General features: G+C 33.7%; 1 protein-coding gene across 1 annotated transcript in view; it reads right to left on the bottom strand.

Annotated features, from left to right (window-relative positions):
- Window positions 1–17,614, bottom strand: part of Kcnh8 (potassium voltage-gated channel subfamily H member 8) — a 346,203-nt gene that overhangs the window by 94,163 nt on the left and 234,426 nt on the right. The window lies entirely within an intron of this gene.

Here is a 17,614-nt window from a genome sequence, read left to right as displayed (position 1 = left end):
GAGAACATACAGTTTGCAAAATATTGTGAAGATATTGTGCTTCTCCCTCTTGAGTCTAGATTAAGATTCCTGAAATACTGTATCAATCAACTGATAAAGTCACACCTTCTCTGGTTTCTGTTGTCTAAGGGGTCATATTTCACCTTGTAGCTACAACCTCAAACTGTCTTTTTCATTTCCTCTGTCTCTGGGATGGTAAATTAATGACATACAGGTGTGATCATGACCACCAATATTTTATTTTATGCTTACCACTATGCTTTTCAGTTACTGAATCATTTGCTACTGCTTAAATATTAGCAATTTGCTAAAATATTCTGATTCCATATCCTCTGGAAAAAGCAGATGTGGCCACACTTCTTTTCCATTGGTGCTGGAGTTAGATGGTGGAACCAGTCCCTTAGATGGAACTTGCACTCTCCAAGTCTTCCAGAGCTCAGTTTTATAAACCTTTCATTTAGTACTAGGTCTAATGCACCAGTGTACGTCAATCTCCTGTGCTCCATAAGTTTTTTTTTTTTTTTTTAATCTTCTAACCACAACTATTCTTCGATTTTCTAGCATGAAAAAAAAAAAAAATGGATCCATTCACCATCCTCAAAAACATGGTGAGATTTCCTACTTCCATGCGTTTATTCACACTGAGTTTCTCACCTAAAATGTTTTCTGGTGAAATCTCCAAAGTAACATCTTTTGAGGCGCCACTCAAATACCACTTTCAGAGAGATCCAGGAAGGATTACTTCCACCTCCTCAACTTTTCAAAAAGCTTTTACTTGTATAAACTTACACTAAACTTACTTCTCTTTTTAATTTTTTTAAAACTTTCTTTCTGTCCACTTTTGGCATTCTAACAAAAGATGGTACTTCTACAAGGTAGGTTCTATATTGCAATTCTTTTTTTTCTTTCTTATTCTTTTTTTGGTTCTTTTAGATATACATGACAGTAGAGTGTATTTTTATATATATATAACAGAGCACAACTTTTTCTAATTAGGATCCCATTCTTGTGATTATACATGATGTGCAGTTTCACTGTGGTGTAAACATATATGAATGTACAAAAGTTATGTCTGATTCATTCTACTGTCTTTCCTATTCCTATCCCCTCTCCATTCCCTTCATTCCCCTTTGTCCAATCCAATGAACTTCTAATGTTGTTCAGCATTCACAGAATTACAATCCTTTGAGAGACTCAGTGTCTATTTATTTTATAGTGAAAATTTTGTAGGGCTTAAATGCAATAATTTCAAAGGTGGATTTCCTCTATTTTATTTTTTCTCTACAAGTAAAGTCTCTTATGAATATATTCTGCAGTATATGAAATTGTCACACATTCCCAAAGAATCACCATGATTGATATAATAGCTAGAAAGAAATAATTATACATTAAACAGTTTAATGATCTCTTCTCAAAACAGTAGCATAATTTCTTTTTCTGGTACCTAACAATTCTGTTTGAAGGACTGTAAATTTGAAGTCTTAAGTTTAAATGATTTTCCCCCATTAAGGTGCTCCAAATAGAAACAAATTCTAGAGTAATTAAGACTTTTATGAATCAGATAATAACTATTCTTATATTTCACAAAAAAACAAGCAACAACAAAATTAAAAAAAAAACACTGGAATTTAAGTTATATTTTTGGGGCAGAAATGGATACTGTGGTTCTGGCAAGATTATGAAGTTGCATATGCATTTGCAAGCCCATTTTCTATAAACACTTAGAAATACTAAAAATGTATGTGTATGTGTGTGTGTGTATAGTTTATAGTAAATACTGAAAATTTTGTAGGATATATATATAACATATTTATGTAGACAGAGAGAAAGAGAGTGGGAGAGAGAGAGTAAGGGGGGTGGATTTTATCTTCATATGAGGAGGAGGAGGAAATGGAAGTTTATCAGCTGGCATTGTGGTGGTGGTGCCATTAGAGGAACAGCAATAAACAGCTATTCAGTGGCAATAATGTCTATAGACTTGAATTTCATGCCTGTGATTCTTCAATATTTGTTGGGTCTCAATTTTACGTATCTTCAGGTACTTGTGCAGAATGCACACATAATTTCTAGTTTTTTATATGTTCAAAGTTTTTTATATGTCTATAGACCAAATTCTGTAATAATCGATGAATATAATTAGAAATCTATAACACTGAGTTAACTTCAAAAGTCCAATATAATTTGAATAATAATCTTTAATGACTTCATATTAAAAGTACACAGCATTAAGTAAATTATTTGTAAAAGAATTTACAAACTAATAAGTGTTTAATTCATCAAAGAGAAACAGGACTAGCCAAAATAATGTATGAAAAGATATTCTACCTACTTAGGGAATTGGAAATTGGAAGAAGAACTAGGCACTATTTCAGGATTTCACATCTTGAAAAATAATGTTAACAATTGCGTTCTGGAGAAGATCTGGGAAGGAATACATACAAACACTAGCAACTAGTAAATTTTCAGAGAGAATTTTGCTAATAGATGGAAACTCCCCAGATGCACAAGCCCTTTGACCAAGCAAGTACTCCTGTACCTATCTCACCCAGATAAATTCTCTTGTATGTGCACAGTGAAATTTGTATTTGATGGCTCATGACTCACATCTTGTAATATTTAGAAGTGCGAAGCAACTTTCTTTCAGTGGAAATGTATACATCAAACAAAAGCCTAAGTAAATTGGCTTATTGTGCAATAGAATTCTTTTAAACAGTTAATAAATGTGTAAGACTTACAATCATTACCATGGATAAATATATTTTAAGAAATTTAGTCAGAAAGTAAGAGATAGAAATCCCATCTCCACATGGGAGGATTAGATGAACTCCAGATAGGGAAAAGGGGTGGGAGGGGAAGGGAGGAGGATGGGAGTAGAAAAGATGGTGGAATGAGATGGACATCATTATCCTATGTATGAAGACATAAATGGTGGGAATATACTTTGTATACAACCAGAGATATAAAAAATGTGCTCTATATGTGTGATATGAATTGTAATGCATTCTACTGTTATATGTAACAAATTAGAATAAAAAAATAAGTTAAAAAAAGAAATCCCAGCTCCAAGTCATACTATCTGTGTGATGCTGGACAAGTTATTTAATCTATTGTCTTAGTTTTCTCATCTGTAAAGAGATTATAAGATTTGGCTCACAGAAGTACTGCAGGATGAAATGAGTTAATTCAACTACAGTAGGGAGAATAGTGCCTGACTCTGAGAAAGTCCATTTGTGTCTGCTATTATTATGATCATTACTACTACTTCTTCCATTTGTGATGATTTACACAAAAGTTATGAGAAAAAAATAATACCGTATATTGGCTTACTAATACATTTGTGTAGTAAAAATAGCATCTAAGAAAATCTTATGCACCAAATTTAGAAAAGTAAGAAGACAAAGAGGGAATAAAAGAGAATTAAAGGATAGTAGGTGTCAGGCTTTATTTTACTGAATTTAAAAATAGAGATTAAGTAAAATGGAAAAATGTTAAAAAGATATGATTTCTGGGAGGTGTCTATTCTATTGGTTCTAAACTTATTTTGAATTTCCTAATTAAAATAATGTCTCTAGAAAAAAATTCTCAAACTTTTCAAGTTTATTTTTTTAAATAAAATGGTTGAAATGATCTGACACATGAGATTATAATAAATATCAGGTTAAATAATGAATATATTACTGCACTTAAACCATGCAAAGTTTATTTTCTACAAATGCACATAAAATATTATCTTTTTAATGTAAAAATATTTACAAATAATTCAACTACTTGCTAAATTTATTTCTAGTTCTTTTATCAAATTTGTTTTTAGTCCTTCATGTGTGTGTATGTGTATGTATTTCTTTTTTATCCCAAGAGTGAATCATATACTAAATTGAAATATGTCTCCTGAGTTGTGTACTTGAAATATTTTGAGCTTCTTCTGGTCATTAAATGTTCCTTAAAATCATGATGTTTAATGGTCCATTATTTCATGCATTGTGGTTTTGCTATTTCCTTTTTTTCCTGGCTTTTTTAAAAAAAATATATTCTGGGGTTTGTACAGTAGTTTATATGATGTTCTACAATTCATGTGTCCTATTTTAAATTCTATTTGGCAAAGCTTTGTAATTTTTCAAAATTCCTATTTCTTCATGGGTTTTTATTTATCAGTCAACATGGATGGCTTTTCATTTTAGTGCTTCCTTTGCTTGCCCCCAGGTCTATGATGGGACATGTTGTACCTGTTAATGTTTCTCTGATTACTGAACAGAATTAGGAAGGCTACTAGAACATTAGGGCAATGTTTAAAACAATGTCTAACCAAGATAGGGACTTTGTCCCATTTTCTTGGACATTGTGGCTCTGAATCAGAGGGGGCAGAGTGAGTATAGGATGAAGTATTTCCTATAGAGGTGCCTCAAAAAACTCAAGTTGTCTATTGATTGCATTTAAAAATCCAATCTTGCCAGGTGCTCATTCCTGTAATCCCAGCAGCTCAGGAGCCTGAGCTAGGAGGATCATGAGTTCAAAGCCAGTCTCAGCAATTTAGTGAGACTCTGAGCAATTTAGCAAGACCCTGTCTGTAAATAAAATATTTTTAAAAGCTGGAGATGGGGCTCAGTGGTTAAGTGCCTCTGGATTCAATCCCTGGTACAAAAAAAAAATCCAATCTTATATTTACTGGCTTTTATTAGAAATTCCTCTAGTTTTGAATATTAGGTTAATGGTTGACTCTAATTTCCTGCCATGGTTAAGATGTGACATTTTCTCTTTATCCTAGATTTTATATTTAGTGGGTAGATGGGAGAGGTCACATCAAGCATTGCTATTCAGTTGAACTCTTAGTTGGTGCCTATGTTTTTTTTTTTTTTTTTTAATTTAGTAAAGGAGGGAAATAGGCAAAGAAAGAAAGACACTAACTTAGTAAAACACTGATGTCCCAAAATTTTTCCATTGAAATCATTCATTATTTTCAATTACATCTTGTAAATATTATCTTTTCAGTGCTATAGACTTAAAAAATTTTACAATTGGACATGAATAAAAGAATATATAGACTAAAAAAGAAATTTAAAAGAGAGGTGTCAGGTCAAACACGCTTTGGTCTTCAGAACAATGGCCAGAAGTCATAAAGGTCATTTCATAGACTTTGAGAAATAGAAATATGTATTTCTATCATTATAAATATCTAAGAGTAGAATAATTCTATTAGAGTAAAATTAGAGTAGTTGATCTTGGAAGACGATTTGTCCTGACTACCTCATTTATTCATTTACATTTTTTTATTTTATTTTATTCTTATTGACGCAATAGTCACTTCATTTTTTTTAGAGACAGAGGTAGAATTTTAATATTTATTTTTTAGTTTTCGGCAGACACAACATCTTTGTTTGTATGTGGTACTGAGGATGGAACCCGGGCTGCATACATGCCAGGCGATCATGCTACCGCTTGAGCCACATCCCCAGCCCCAATAGTCGCCTCATTTTGCAGAGAAGAACTAGGAGGCCAGGATTAGACCTTTCACTTTATGACTCCTGGTTCACATTATACCCAACATTATGAGGATTTATCAAAAAGAAGCAGTAGCGTGAAATGAAAGATTTAGAATATATTATATCTAGGGTCCCTCCTTGCACTGGTATCCTGTGAATCTATGAGTTACACTTAAATAAAAATAAATCAAGTGAACACAGTTTCATAAATTATTGAGTAGAGGGGTCAAAATACAAGGAATTAAAGGCTACATTGTGCAGGGTCTCACAACTCGGCTGACTGGAACACTGTCCAAATGCCAGAAGTCTTAAAATATTACGTGTTCTGCTTTGTTATGTCTGTCCTTTAGATACTAAAACACAAAAATTCTGAACATTCTTTTCACAAGTTACCTCTACATGTAATCTAGAGAGTGGTAATGCTTTCCCTCAGTTTAAGAAATTACATTTTTGAAAAGTTGCCTGTAAAGTGAAATTGTTTACTTTTGCAGCCTTAGCTTGTTTGCATCATAAAATTGAAAGACACAGCTATATTTAAAATCTCCAAAGGTTCAGAACTTTAAGAATAAATGAATTATACAGACCAGATTTCACTATGACAAGAGGCATGTCTACAACATATATTCTATATGCCTAAGATTTAGGCACAAGACAGTTTTCTGAAAAGTAATGTAGTCAAACTTTCAAATTGTAAATGATCTCAGAGGTCAACCAGCTCTAGGATTTTTTTTTTTTTTGTTACTAGGATTGCATGAAAGAACACAATGGAATATACAAACTATCTGTAATTTCATGCAAAATATTATTTATGTATGTGTGATTAGAGAAAATCTAAAGCTTTCATATTTTTTTTTCCAAAAGGTTAATCACAAAGGAGTTGGACACAGTATCTCATTTTAAAAGAGATTACTGGGGAAAATGTAGGTTGCTAAAGTTGCCTAGTCCACACAACTAATTGGTGGCAGGACTTGGTTAGAATAATGGATTCCCCAGTCTCCAGAAAAAGAATTGTCCCCTATAGCTTCCCCTTTTATGAAATGTATCTTTGAGAATCATATGTTAAATTTCTGTGGATCATCAAGCATCAATAATGTTTGTTGGTGATTTATAAAACACCTTTTAAATAAAAATCTCTTAATAAAGTTAGAGTAGATATTTAATAAAATATTTTTCTCAAACCAATAGTCAAAAGAGTATGAATATTCAAAATCAAGGAGAAATTTATTAGTATTTGTAGATGATATGACTATCTTTCTAAACTATAAGGAATTAATTAAAATGTATTAAACATTACTAGATATATATTAAGATTTATGCAAAACATTTAAAAGTCACTAATCTTCTTATACAGAAGTGATTGGAACAAAATTAATGAAAATGGATTCCACTCACAGCAGCACAAAAATGAAATACTTAGAAAAAATGAATACTTAGAAATAAACTTAATAAAAAATATATGCAATTTGTGTTAAGGAAATTACATAATTTCACTTAATTCCATAGAGACATATTTTAAATAAATGGAGATTAGATACCATGACTTTGGAAAAAATATCTCAGTGTTATAAAAAGAATTAATTTAATTTCTAAAATTAATTCCAATTAAAATGCCATTTGGATTTTGAAGGTGGTAATTTTTTTTTTCTAATATTGATTTGCTAGTAAATAGGCTAGAATGGTCCCCTTTCTACTTGCTATACCAAAGTTTAAAGAACACAGTGATTAAAATTCTGAAGTATTGGTATAAAATTAGAATGTCAATGAAAGAAAAATGAAACCTAGAACAGTCATAGGTACACAGTCATAAGTCACAATTAAGTATAATTAAAGTGTCATATTTAATTAGTAGGAATAAATGGATTATTCAATGAATGATGCTGGGAAATTGGATGGATATTTAGAAAATCTATTAATTAATTAACTATATTAGATGCAAGACTCAACTCAGATCATACTCCCCTTGACTACCATTTTATTCATTGAATGGTCACATTATCTTTCAGATCACCCTAAATTTAGTGCTCTCCTATATCCTGTGTGATATACCTTTAACTTTGAACTCATTTAGAAATAGAAGCACACAGCACTCCCTGAGCCAAAAGCAGATCACCATCTATGATCTTAGCAGCCTTAGAAACAACCCAGGAAAAACCAATAGGTAGAAAGGAAGAGGCCAGAGGTGAGCAAAATTTCCAGTGATTGAAGTCATGGGATCCTCTGGAGGAGCATAGGAAGCCAATGAATGGTCAGCCAAGAAAACCTCAAAACCAAGACTCTTGAGTATGGTTTTTTTTTTTTTTTTTTAGATTATTGTGAATGGGATAGTTTTCCTGATATTTTCTCAGTAGAAAGCTACTGATTTATGTATGTTGATTTTGTCTGAAACAATCCAGACTCAGAAAGTGAAAGGTACACAGCGAATACCATAGTGAATTCCACCTTTATGTATATCTAAAAGCGCCAATTAAAAAAAAAAACTATAAATAAATAGAATAAAGACCAATAGTGTAGAGAAAAGGGAATAGGGGAAGGGAATGGGGGAATAAAGAGGAGCAAATTATTTTCCTTGTTCATGTCAAAATGAACCCCAATATTCATTTTGACCATAATGCACTAATAAAAATCATTAAAAAAATCCCCAAGACACTGGAGAAAACACTCAAAGGAGACTCTCTCTGCCAAAATCTAGGTCCAGGGCAGGGTCCCAGATGTTTAAGAAACAAGTATATTCCCCAAGGATCAAAAGATAAAAGTGAGACAAGGCAAAAGCTCCTTGGATGGATTCTGGATCTAGTAAGAATGGTAAGTAGCAGGAAGCCAAATTATCTACAGCTAGAAGATGGAAACATGTTTGAACCATTATTTAGTAGGGAAGCACAGAAAAGGAGAATGGGATAGGGGGTGAAGAGAGGGTAGATATGATTAGCTCTCTTATTCCAGGTGAAATTAAAATCCTACAAGGCTGACACTATTACATATAATTCTCTTTTATCAATGCTACCACATAGTAAGAAACTAAAAATGCTATAACAATTGCTGATTGACTGCAACATTGTACAAATCCCAAGACACTAAATTAGGAATAAGACCTGTAAAATCCACAATGTAATGTTGTAGGAGGCATAATATGACAGGTAGCATAAAGATTTTAGTAAAATATATACTAAATACTATAGCAAGGTTCAGATGAACAGACCATAATTAGAGAATAATAATTAGCCTTTGACATAAAGTATTAGCTGCTCCAAATCTTTTATCCTCAGAAAGATGACATGTGGCTCTTGCTTTGACTTCCATTATCAAAGTTTATCTAACTTTGTGTTTTGGTTAAAAAGTTTTTAGTGTGAGAGGTTCAAAAACTGTGCTCTCCTGTAACCAATTTGAATTTTCACACTTCACACTTAAATCAATGGCTTAGACTCAATCAATATTTAATATTATACCTGCAGTCAATGCCCATAGCCTTATTAATATAATAATTATTTTTCATAATAAAATTATAGACTAATGATTTATGAGTTTGTAGTGTATTCTTCCTTGATTGGGATAATAGCTAAAGTTTTTTAGTTAGTAATATCACAAACTAAAAAATGATATATATATACACATAAACATATGTAAATAAATTTACCACCAACAAATGAAAAACAAGAAATATTTAATTTAAGAAGGGAAAACCAGAAAGCAAGCAGTGTTTTTATGAAATTGTCAAAGATCTGAGGAATAAACAAACTACGGATTGTAAGTTGATTATTGCATAAAAGGCCAGAGCAGGAACCACTTAGGTAATGCTACACGTAGACAACATTATGTGAATCACAAAACAAACATGGTTTAGTTTATGGTGCTTATGATCATTTAGCAGCGCTTATATTAATGACTGCCAGGTATTACACAGTCTTTTATGAAAGAAAGAAAACAGTTCCACCTCAAGTGTGATCTAGATACTGAGGGAATTCTGTATTCAGACAGCAAAAATCTACCAAAGAAATAGACTGTTCAATAGAAATCCAACCCTGATTTTTGGTCTCCTATGACATTACTATCTGTACTTCATGGCAGTTCTCATTTTAACCAAATGAGTCTTGAGTATGTTATTCTTTAATAGTGTAAGTGATAAGATGCTATGAAGACATATAGAAACAGAACAACCTACTTCCAAACACTGAAGAATCATAGATTTCAGAACTTCTTTATTTTTTAATGTGGATGGAATGGACTATTGATATGATATTGAGGCCTCGCCCACCATTCATTGCTGAATTCATTCCCTCAAATGCATGCACTGTGTGTGGACTCTGTGCACACTATGCTCACTGTCATGGGGAGAACACAAAGACAGGAGCTTGGGGTACAGAGTATAGTAAATACACAGATGTCTTTCATCTGTCTCCAGAGGAAGAGAGAGTGATAAATGCACCTCACACACACATATATACATATGTGTACATGTTGTGTGTATATTACTGTTACACAACAAAACAAGTTATAATTCTATAGCACTTTTCAGCTTGCAAATTGCTTCCATGTACATTACTTATTTAAGTTCATCAATGACTCTCTAGCTGAGTATTTTTCATGATATCCATTTTATAGTTGAGAACATCCTCTTTTCCTATTCTTATAGATTTGCTGTGAGATAATACATATGGTGTCCTATATTTTAAAAACACTAAAATAATTATTATTCTCCCTATTATGATATTGAATTTAGCAACTTTCCCTAAAGTGTGCTTTTTAAAACTCCAAATTCATAAGATGTTAACATTCAAAATGTGTACAAAAAAGGGAAGGATTGTGAAGCAAAACATACTTATGCAACATCTGGGTTAAGAAAGCAAATTCAGTTTCTTCAGGATTTCTAGGGGCTCACTATGCTAACATACCTGTCAGTCCTTAAGTACAGGGATGGAGTGAGCTGCAGTTCTCAATGACAATAGATCCTTTATTGCTTGAATCGTTTGTTCTGAAGTGTGAGCACTTTCCAAAACTCTGAAGCAAAGATTCTGAGCATACTGTAGCTTCTGTGTTTCCTGCCTCCTCTCTAAGCAACCCTGGCAACTTGAAATCCTATGAACTCTGTCTCTGCTACCAGAAACCTAGATATTCCCTTTTAAAGGATGGAGAATATTATACAATTGTATTCCTCACTCTCTAAATGATCAAATAATTTTTAAACACAAGATCAGAATTGCAAACATAATTCAATTTCATAAAAGAAATTCATATATGTTTTATTTCCCCAACTTTTTACTATAAGAAAATTGTATTGTCATTTTCAAAACATAAAGCCAGTCTGAGCTTTCAAAATAAACATCTGCTCTCCATAGCAAAAGAGTAAAATCTTGCTCCTAAAACATGGAAATGTTGTCTGTTTTCTTGGAGTCTTTTCTCAAACTAGAATAGTGTATTGGTAACTCTTTTCAAATGGATAGTATTTGATTTTGGTTTGCCAGAAGCAACAATAACACAGATGATTTCTGAGGGAGACATTTAAAGGGCTGTACTGTATTGATTCAGCATTAAGGTTAATTACTCTTCAGTGGATCTTACTCGTCCATTAGGGGTAAGCTATGCCCAAATAAATTTGCAGACATGCCCTGGATCAAAAAAAGGATAAGGTGGTAAAAAAGGGCAGAAAGCACCAAACTGTTGCTGGTTAAGACTCTTTATCACTGGGAGTACAGCATTACCCTAAAGACCCAAGATTTTCTAAAATTTTGCCACTCACAGTGTGGTGAGAACACAGAGATCCCCCAAGAGATGGTAGAAAAGACAGGGTTTGGGCTTCATCTTGGACTTACTGAGTTAGAATTTGTTTTTACAGAGATCCTTGGGTGACTCCAGTACACATTAAAGTTCAAGGCCCTACTTTAAAAAAGTACAGTCCAGTAGTTCTTCAATAGTGACCATCTGAATGATTGGGAGCCTTACATTTTAGTAGGCCCCCTTTCTTTATCTCATGTATTTCCAAGAATGTGAATCTACAGGTAAGGGTTATCTCAAAAAGTTTTTATAATTCCTTATATAAAAGCTGAAAAGCAGAGTATTCATACATTCTATACTTTTTAGGAAAATTTGATTCAATTATTGAAGTAATCAGCTCACAATATCACAAGCCTGGTAAATTTTTCTTTCTTACACGAGTCTTATAAATACTACAGAGTTTTTCATATCAATCAACTTTTATGAACCAAGGAGGATCCGAAGATTTAGGGATAACATTTTCAATGAAAATTTTAAAATGCTGTCTGACTTAATCCTTCTTTTTTTACATTCTAGGTTCTTAACCTTTGTTGGTTGTTGTTTGGTCGTTGATATAGATGGACTTTTAGAAATCTACAATGTATAAGTCTACTCCAACCTAAGAATTAAGAGAAAAAAAGGGCTTCATTCAATTACCAGCATCTAACTTTTGAAATAGATCATTTATTTTAAAGTTCAGTGTGTCATGGCCTTAAAAACAGAGTTAGTTTTGAAAAAGAATATAAGGTAACATTTTAGTGCAAAATAGAGCTATTGATAAAGATACAGTTTATCTGAGAAAATACTCAGGCATGCTTACATAAGGAATAGACTGTGCTAGAGTGAGCAAGATGTAGTCGACAAGACTGCTTCCCTATATTTCAGCTAATTCCATTTGGCCTGATGTCTCTGAAGGACACCATGATTCATAGTAGTATTTTTAATAAGTGTTTTATGAACTTTACTCTAGTTTTAATTTTTTATCCTTTTAATGATGCTAAAGATTCTCAACCAGGGCTTTGTGCGTGCTAGGCAAGTGCTCTGCCCCCAGTTATACTCCCAGCCAGCATTTTTTGTGTAAGAGTAAAGATGTTATCATAGATATTGGCATTTTTGTCTTTTTGGTTGGTTGGCTAATCTCCTATTTGGAGAGGAGCTTCACACCGCACATAGTCATGAACTTAAGCTTGTGACTTAAGTTTGGTCAATTGCATTGTCCCTTCAGGGACTGTGAGTCAGAAGTGAAGGGGAGGTTAGTGTTCCTTCATAGGATCTACAAAGACCTAAAGGTGTTCAGGCCGTTCTTGGAAAATGTTAGCAACTGACCTTCTTGCACTAGATCTGCCTACAGCTCTTTTCCTGAGACTTGTTCTATAACCTAATCCTAAGTCTGCAGGTCCTGTTAATGAATTCCCCTTTTGTTTCTTATTGCAATCAAGAAAAATGACTGATAGAAATACCACCTCTTCATAAGACTTCAATAGTATTGCTATTTTCTTTCTACATTGCTCACTGACATCAGTTTGAGCAGGTGGTTGGAGTTTGAAAATGTCCTCAATAGTCGGTAGGAGCAGAGGTAGTATGCAGTAGTGGTCAGAAGGTAGTCACCAGTGGCAAGAACATACTGTCCACGAGACACTATGTGAGGGCAGTACCTGCATGGGTCTGTGCTACCACATCCATTTCACAGATGTAGAAGCTAAAGTTATTCTATGGAAAGCCACATACTGAGTTCATTTTGGCCAAAATGCCTAATAAATTACAGGAGCAATATTCAAATCTGAATTTTTCAAGTTAAGTTCTATTAGAATCCTAATGGAACTTTTAAAAGACCAATCCAATGTCATTCAGTGAACCGTACAAATGATAATAATTAAAAGTATCTATGTGGATACATACAAGGAAACATTTGAGGTCTTCTTACACTTTTTTCTTTTTTGGGTAGTAACAGAGATAGAACCCAGGGCTTTGAGCAAGCTAGGAAAGTGCCACACCACTGAGCTATATTCCAGTCCTTTGTACACATATATAATTTAATGTAAGTCTTCTTGTTGAAAACAAACAAGCCACCCTAAAATAGGTCATTCAAAACACTCCTTTGCAGTCAAATGAAAATTAAATTTAAAGAGAACTCTCAGATTCAATGGTGATATGTCTCTAATATGGTGTTAAATCTTACCCTTGAAGCATTACATCCAACTTCCATAAAAATTTGATGAACCCCAACAAGCCTATAAGGTGGATGTGGGGCCTGTCTCTTGTATTGGCCTTTTAAAAGAAATCTCCTATAAGTGTGCAATTGTGAGGCTATGTAAAAATCACTTTTTTTTTTGCAGGTTGCTTATCAAAAACAAAGTTTTAGGAAACATGAAAAAGTACATAATATGCACTCTGGCGCCACAACTAAACCCAGAAGGCAACATGTTTTAAGCAAGTTCTAAGTCACCGTCCTATATTAGCTCATGCTAATTTCTCTCATTAGAAGTAATTGTCATAATAAAATTATGATAGTTGTGATCGCTGATATTTATTAAGCAGTTACAAGGTGCCAAGTACAATGCCAAATGCTTCATACATGTTGTATAATTTAATATTGGCAACCCCAAAGAGGTTGGTACTATTATACTGTCATTTTACAGATATTGAAGATGGAGCACAGTGAACCATCTCCCTAGTTTTGGTGTTCTAGATTTGAAGGATTTCTGTTTGTAAGAGGACTTCATGTCTCACTGTGGCTTAGAATGAAGTACAAGCTCTAAAGGTTGACACAGTCTTTAAGGATTTGGTGCCTGCCTGCTTATCTATCTCTTTGAACTTATCACCTTATTTCCACCCACCATGCACCCTTCATGCCAGTTCTAGAGAACCGTTTCATACAGACATGTCCCTGCTATCATCACAAATGCCCTTTTCTCCTCATCTGTACAAACAAGACCTACTCATTCTTTAAAACTCAGGCTATCCCTGAAAAGTCTATGCTAATATAGTTAGCATCAGTTGTCACCTCTCTCCGCCTATTCCTCTTATGGACCGTATCACTGTAATACACCCTTTGAATCTCTGGTTTTCCCCATTAGACTTTAAGCTGCATGATATTAAATATGCTATTTGGTTAAATAGACTACTTGGTATCTCCAGTGCCTAGGACAGGGCCAAGCATATAATGGGCATAAATAAATATTTTTCAAAAAATAACCAAATTTTAAGTAATCACTCTGTTCTTAAATCTTCTCAATTTTCCTAGCCAGAAAGAGTTTGCTCAATAGCCATTCTCTGTAACTTCATAATATTCAAGATGATTAGATTTCTAGAGAAAAAGCAAGAGAATCTAGGTCCTTGTGCCATGACTCTCATTTAGTAATTGAATGCCATTGAACATTGATTCAGTCAACATTTTTGTGGGTATACTTGCCATGTGCCTGGAGCTGTACCCCACAGTGGAGAAACAGCAGTGGACACAATAAACCAACCCTTGCCATCACGGAACTTGTACAACATACTGTCAAATTTCTCCTCATCAAGTCAAAGAGCTGGCCTCGGGTCCTCCTAGATCTAAAATTACATAGAACAATAATCCAACCCTCAAATTTTCTTAAATTATAATATCAAAATACATTAAAAATGAAGTAAAAGACAACAGCAGGCCAATCACTTTATAGCCAGTTTCTGATATATAGCAAAAGTTCACAAATACAATTTTTTCCTTCCAATAATAGATACTTTAAGACACGACCCTGAACATCTTTTAAAGATTAACACTGATTTCATCTGCTATAAAATACTGAAACACTCTGTACCTGTAATTAGAGGGCCCGCCAAGAACAAAAGAACAAAATCATTTCAGGGCAGTTAACAATGATTAGAAAGGAATTTTACCTCCAGGAAGATGAATCGATTCTATATGTTAGCCACAAAGACAGAGAACAATGTATTCTCTAAGTGGATTTTATTTGTGTGATGAATATTTTGATTCATAGTAATTGGACCAAAAAAGATGAAATTCATCACCAGTGAAGAAATTACATAGTAAGAACTAAATCTACCTAGGCTTTCAACCACTTCATTATAAAACTAGACAGGGAAGGTCATAATTATTTAATTTGTATACAAATCTCGGTTGGAAAATGTTTTCAGTGAACAAATGATGTGAGTAATTTTTATAGGAAGGCACAGTCCTTGTCCAAGTCAATAAACACAATATTTACAGACATAAGAAGCACACTGCTTTCTTAATCATATCCTGAGAGTTATTTGGACCAGGAAATCTAACTCTCTAAAGATCAATGTTCAATTATTCTATGGTAACTGAATAGAATGTGTCAGTTCCTGACATGCTATAGTCTTAGGATATACTTATGGATGTACCCTCCGATGGATATTGGATGGCTGCAGTGGATGGCTTATGTAGATACTGAACTATAATAAGTTTATGCATATATTCTTATTATTTATATACACATGTACACATTATTTATATACACATATATGAAGCAAATAATATCAAGTTTGTTTTTCTCTGTCAGAGTCATACTTATGGAACCTAAAAACAGACTTTCTAGTTATGTGGTGAACTTTCTCTTGTTGTACATGAGGAAACTGAGGCACAGACTGGTGAACAAAATGATTGAAATCTAAGAGTTGGTTAGTGATAGAGCCATGATGACAGGAGAGGTCCATTGCTCCCAGCCCAATGCTCTTCCCCTCATCTCATCATGCCAATGCTATCTGGAGTTGCAGCTTACAACTTCTTATTCATCACATTAAACCATAACACCAGGCCCAAGGAAGTGGGTAACACAGGCGCAGTTTAGGTTATTGGTCCATTTTTTTCTTGAAAAATAAATACCTCTGCATGTTTGTGGGAAGAAAAACAGCTATACTGTACATCTGTGGCAGGATGGACATGTTGGAAATTAAACTAAAAGCTTTCCTCATGTAACTAAATTTGAGAGCGTGAATAAGCTAAATTTCCCCATCTGGAGACTCTCAGACTAGACAAGCCTTACAAATTAATATGAATGTATAGGTCTGGGGCCTGAAGGAAATTAGGTCACATCTAAAAAGGAATCAGGTGCTGACCACAAGTCAGAATGTTAATATGGACTCCAAACAGAGGGCAGAGAGCTAATGCTGTAGTTCACTGAATACCGTTAGGACAAGGCTACAGTATATGATGAAGGTAGTAAATGCTTTAATCAAATTACAGTGCAGGACTCGATACTCTTTTTAACCAACTCTCTCCTCTCATTGGGTCCCATTTGATTTAGGAAGTTTTTTTTTTCTTCACTCAGCTGCTTTATGTACCCCTTTCCTTGGTTTCTGAGAATTGAGATCCACAGCAAGGCATAGAAAACACGCTTTGACAAGGAAAATTAAAAAAAAAAAACATTCTGAGGATAAAATGATCAGAACATATCAGTTGCTTTGTGCAATTTAGAAATAAAGTTGGAATGTGTAGGAACATTTTGTTTAAGAAGCTGAGCAGGAGATCCACTTTCTTGAAGCTGCTTCCTTGAAAGCTCTGTCTCATTTGGCAGTGATGCCCTTTGAAGGCTTTGTGTATGTCCTATGGTGAGAGAGTGGCATTTAGGAGTCAACACAGGGGATGTTCCAAATGCATCCTGCCAAGTAAGTGCTGGCAGGAAAAGTTAGGACACTTTTCTTTCTTGGGAGTCCCCTGGGACTTCATCCCTTTGAAAAGGTCTGAGTTTCTTTCAAAAGTTCAAGATTGATTTTTGGTGGAGATGATGAGGGGCAGGATCTTCCAGTCAAGTAGGAAACAGATTCTTTTGATTAAATGTCAGATTAAGAAAAACAATTCCTACATAGGGACAGTTCTTTAAAGGGTATGACTGTGAGAAGAATGTAGATATTTTAGGATAGAAGGTTATGGTCTTGTGAATTTTTATTTTCTATAAATTTCCTGTGGTTACCATGAATTTAAAAATGTGTCCATGTGCTTAGTGTTTCAGATTCATTTATGCAGAATTATGTAACGCTTGGAGAATCCTCCATAAAATTTCAAGTATTATGGGAATACAAAATTTTTATAAATGACATTTGTAAATATCTAATCCTCTCTATAAGCACAGATTCTCAAAGAGTGCTAAATGGGATAGAGTATACCATTTATAAGAGTTCTCTCTTTTTAAAGGGAGTATCTCTCCATTAATTTAAGGGTTATCTTTCTATTGACACAGAACCTCATATATAAGTGATTATTATGATTTAAAGAATTGCAGAGATCATCCATAGACCAGTTGCCCAGTGATTTACTGTTCCTAACTCTACACTGGAACACGTCAAGATAAAATCACACATTATTTATTTGAACACATTTATAGCTGTTCTGATCTTTTAAAGTTACTTTAACTATAAAGTTTAACCAGTTA

The sequence above is a fragment of the Marmota flaviventris genome, chromosome 1 (genome assembly GCF_047511675.1).
Source record: "Marmota flaviventris isolate mMarFla1 chromosome 1, mMarFla1.hap1, whole genome shotgun sequence".
Classification (NCBI taxonomy): domain Eukaryota; kingdom Metazoa; phylum Chordata; class Mammalia; order Rodentia; family Sciuridae; genus Marmota; species Marmota flaviventris.
The sequence above is the reverse complement of the archived record's forward strand: the minus strand, read 5'-3'. Positions and strand labels throughout refer to the sequence as shown.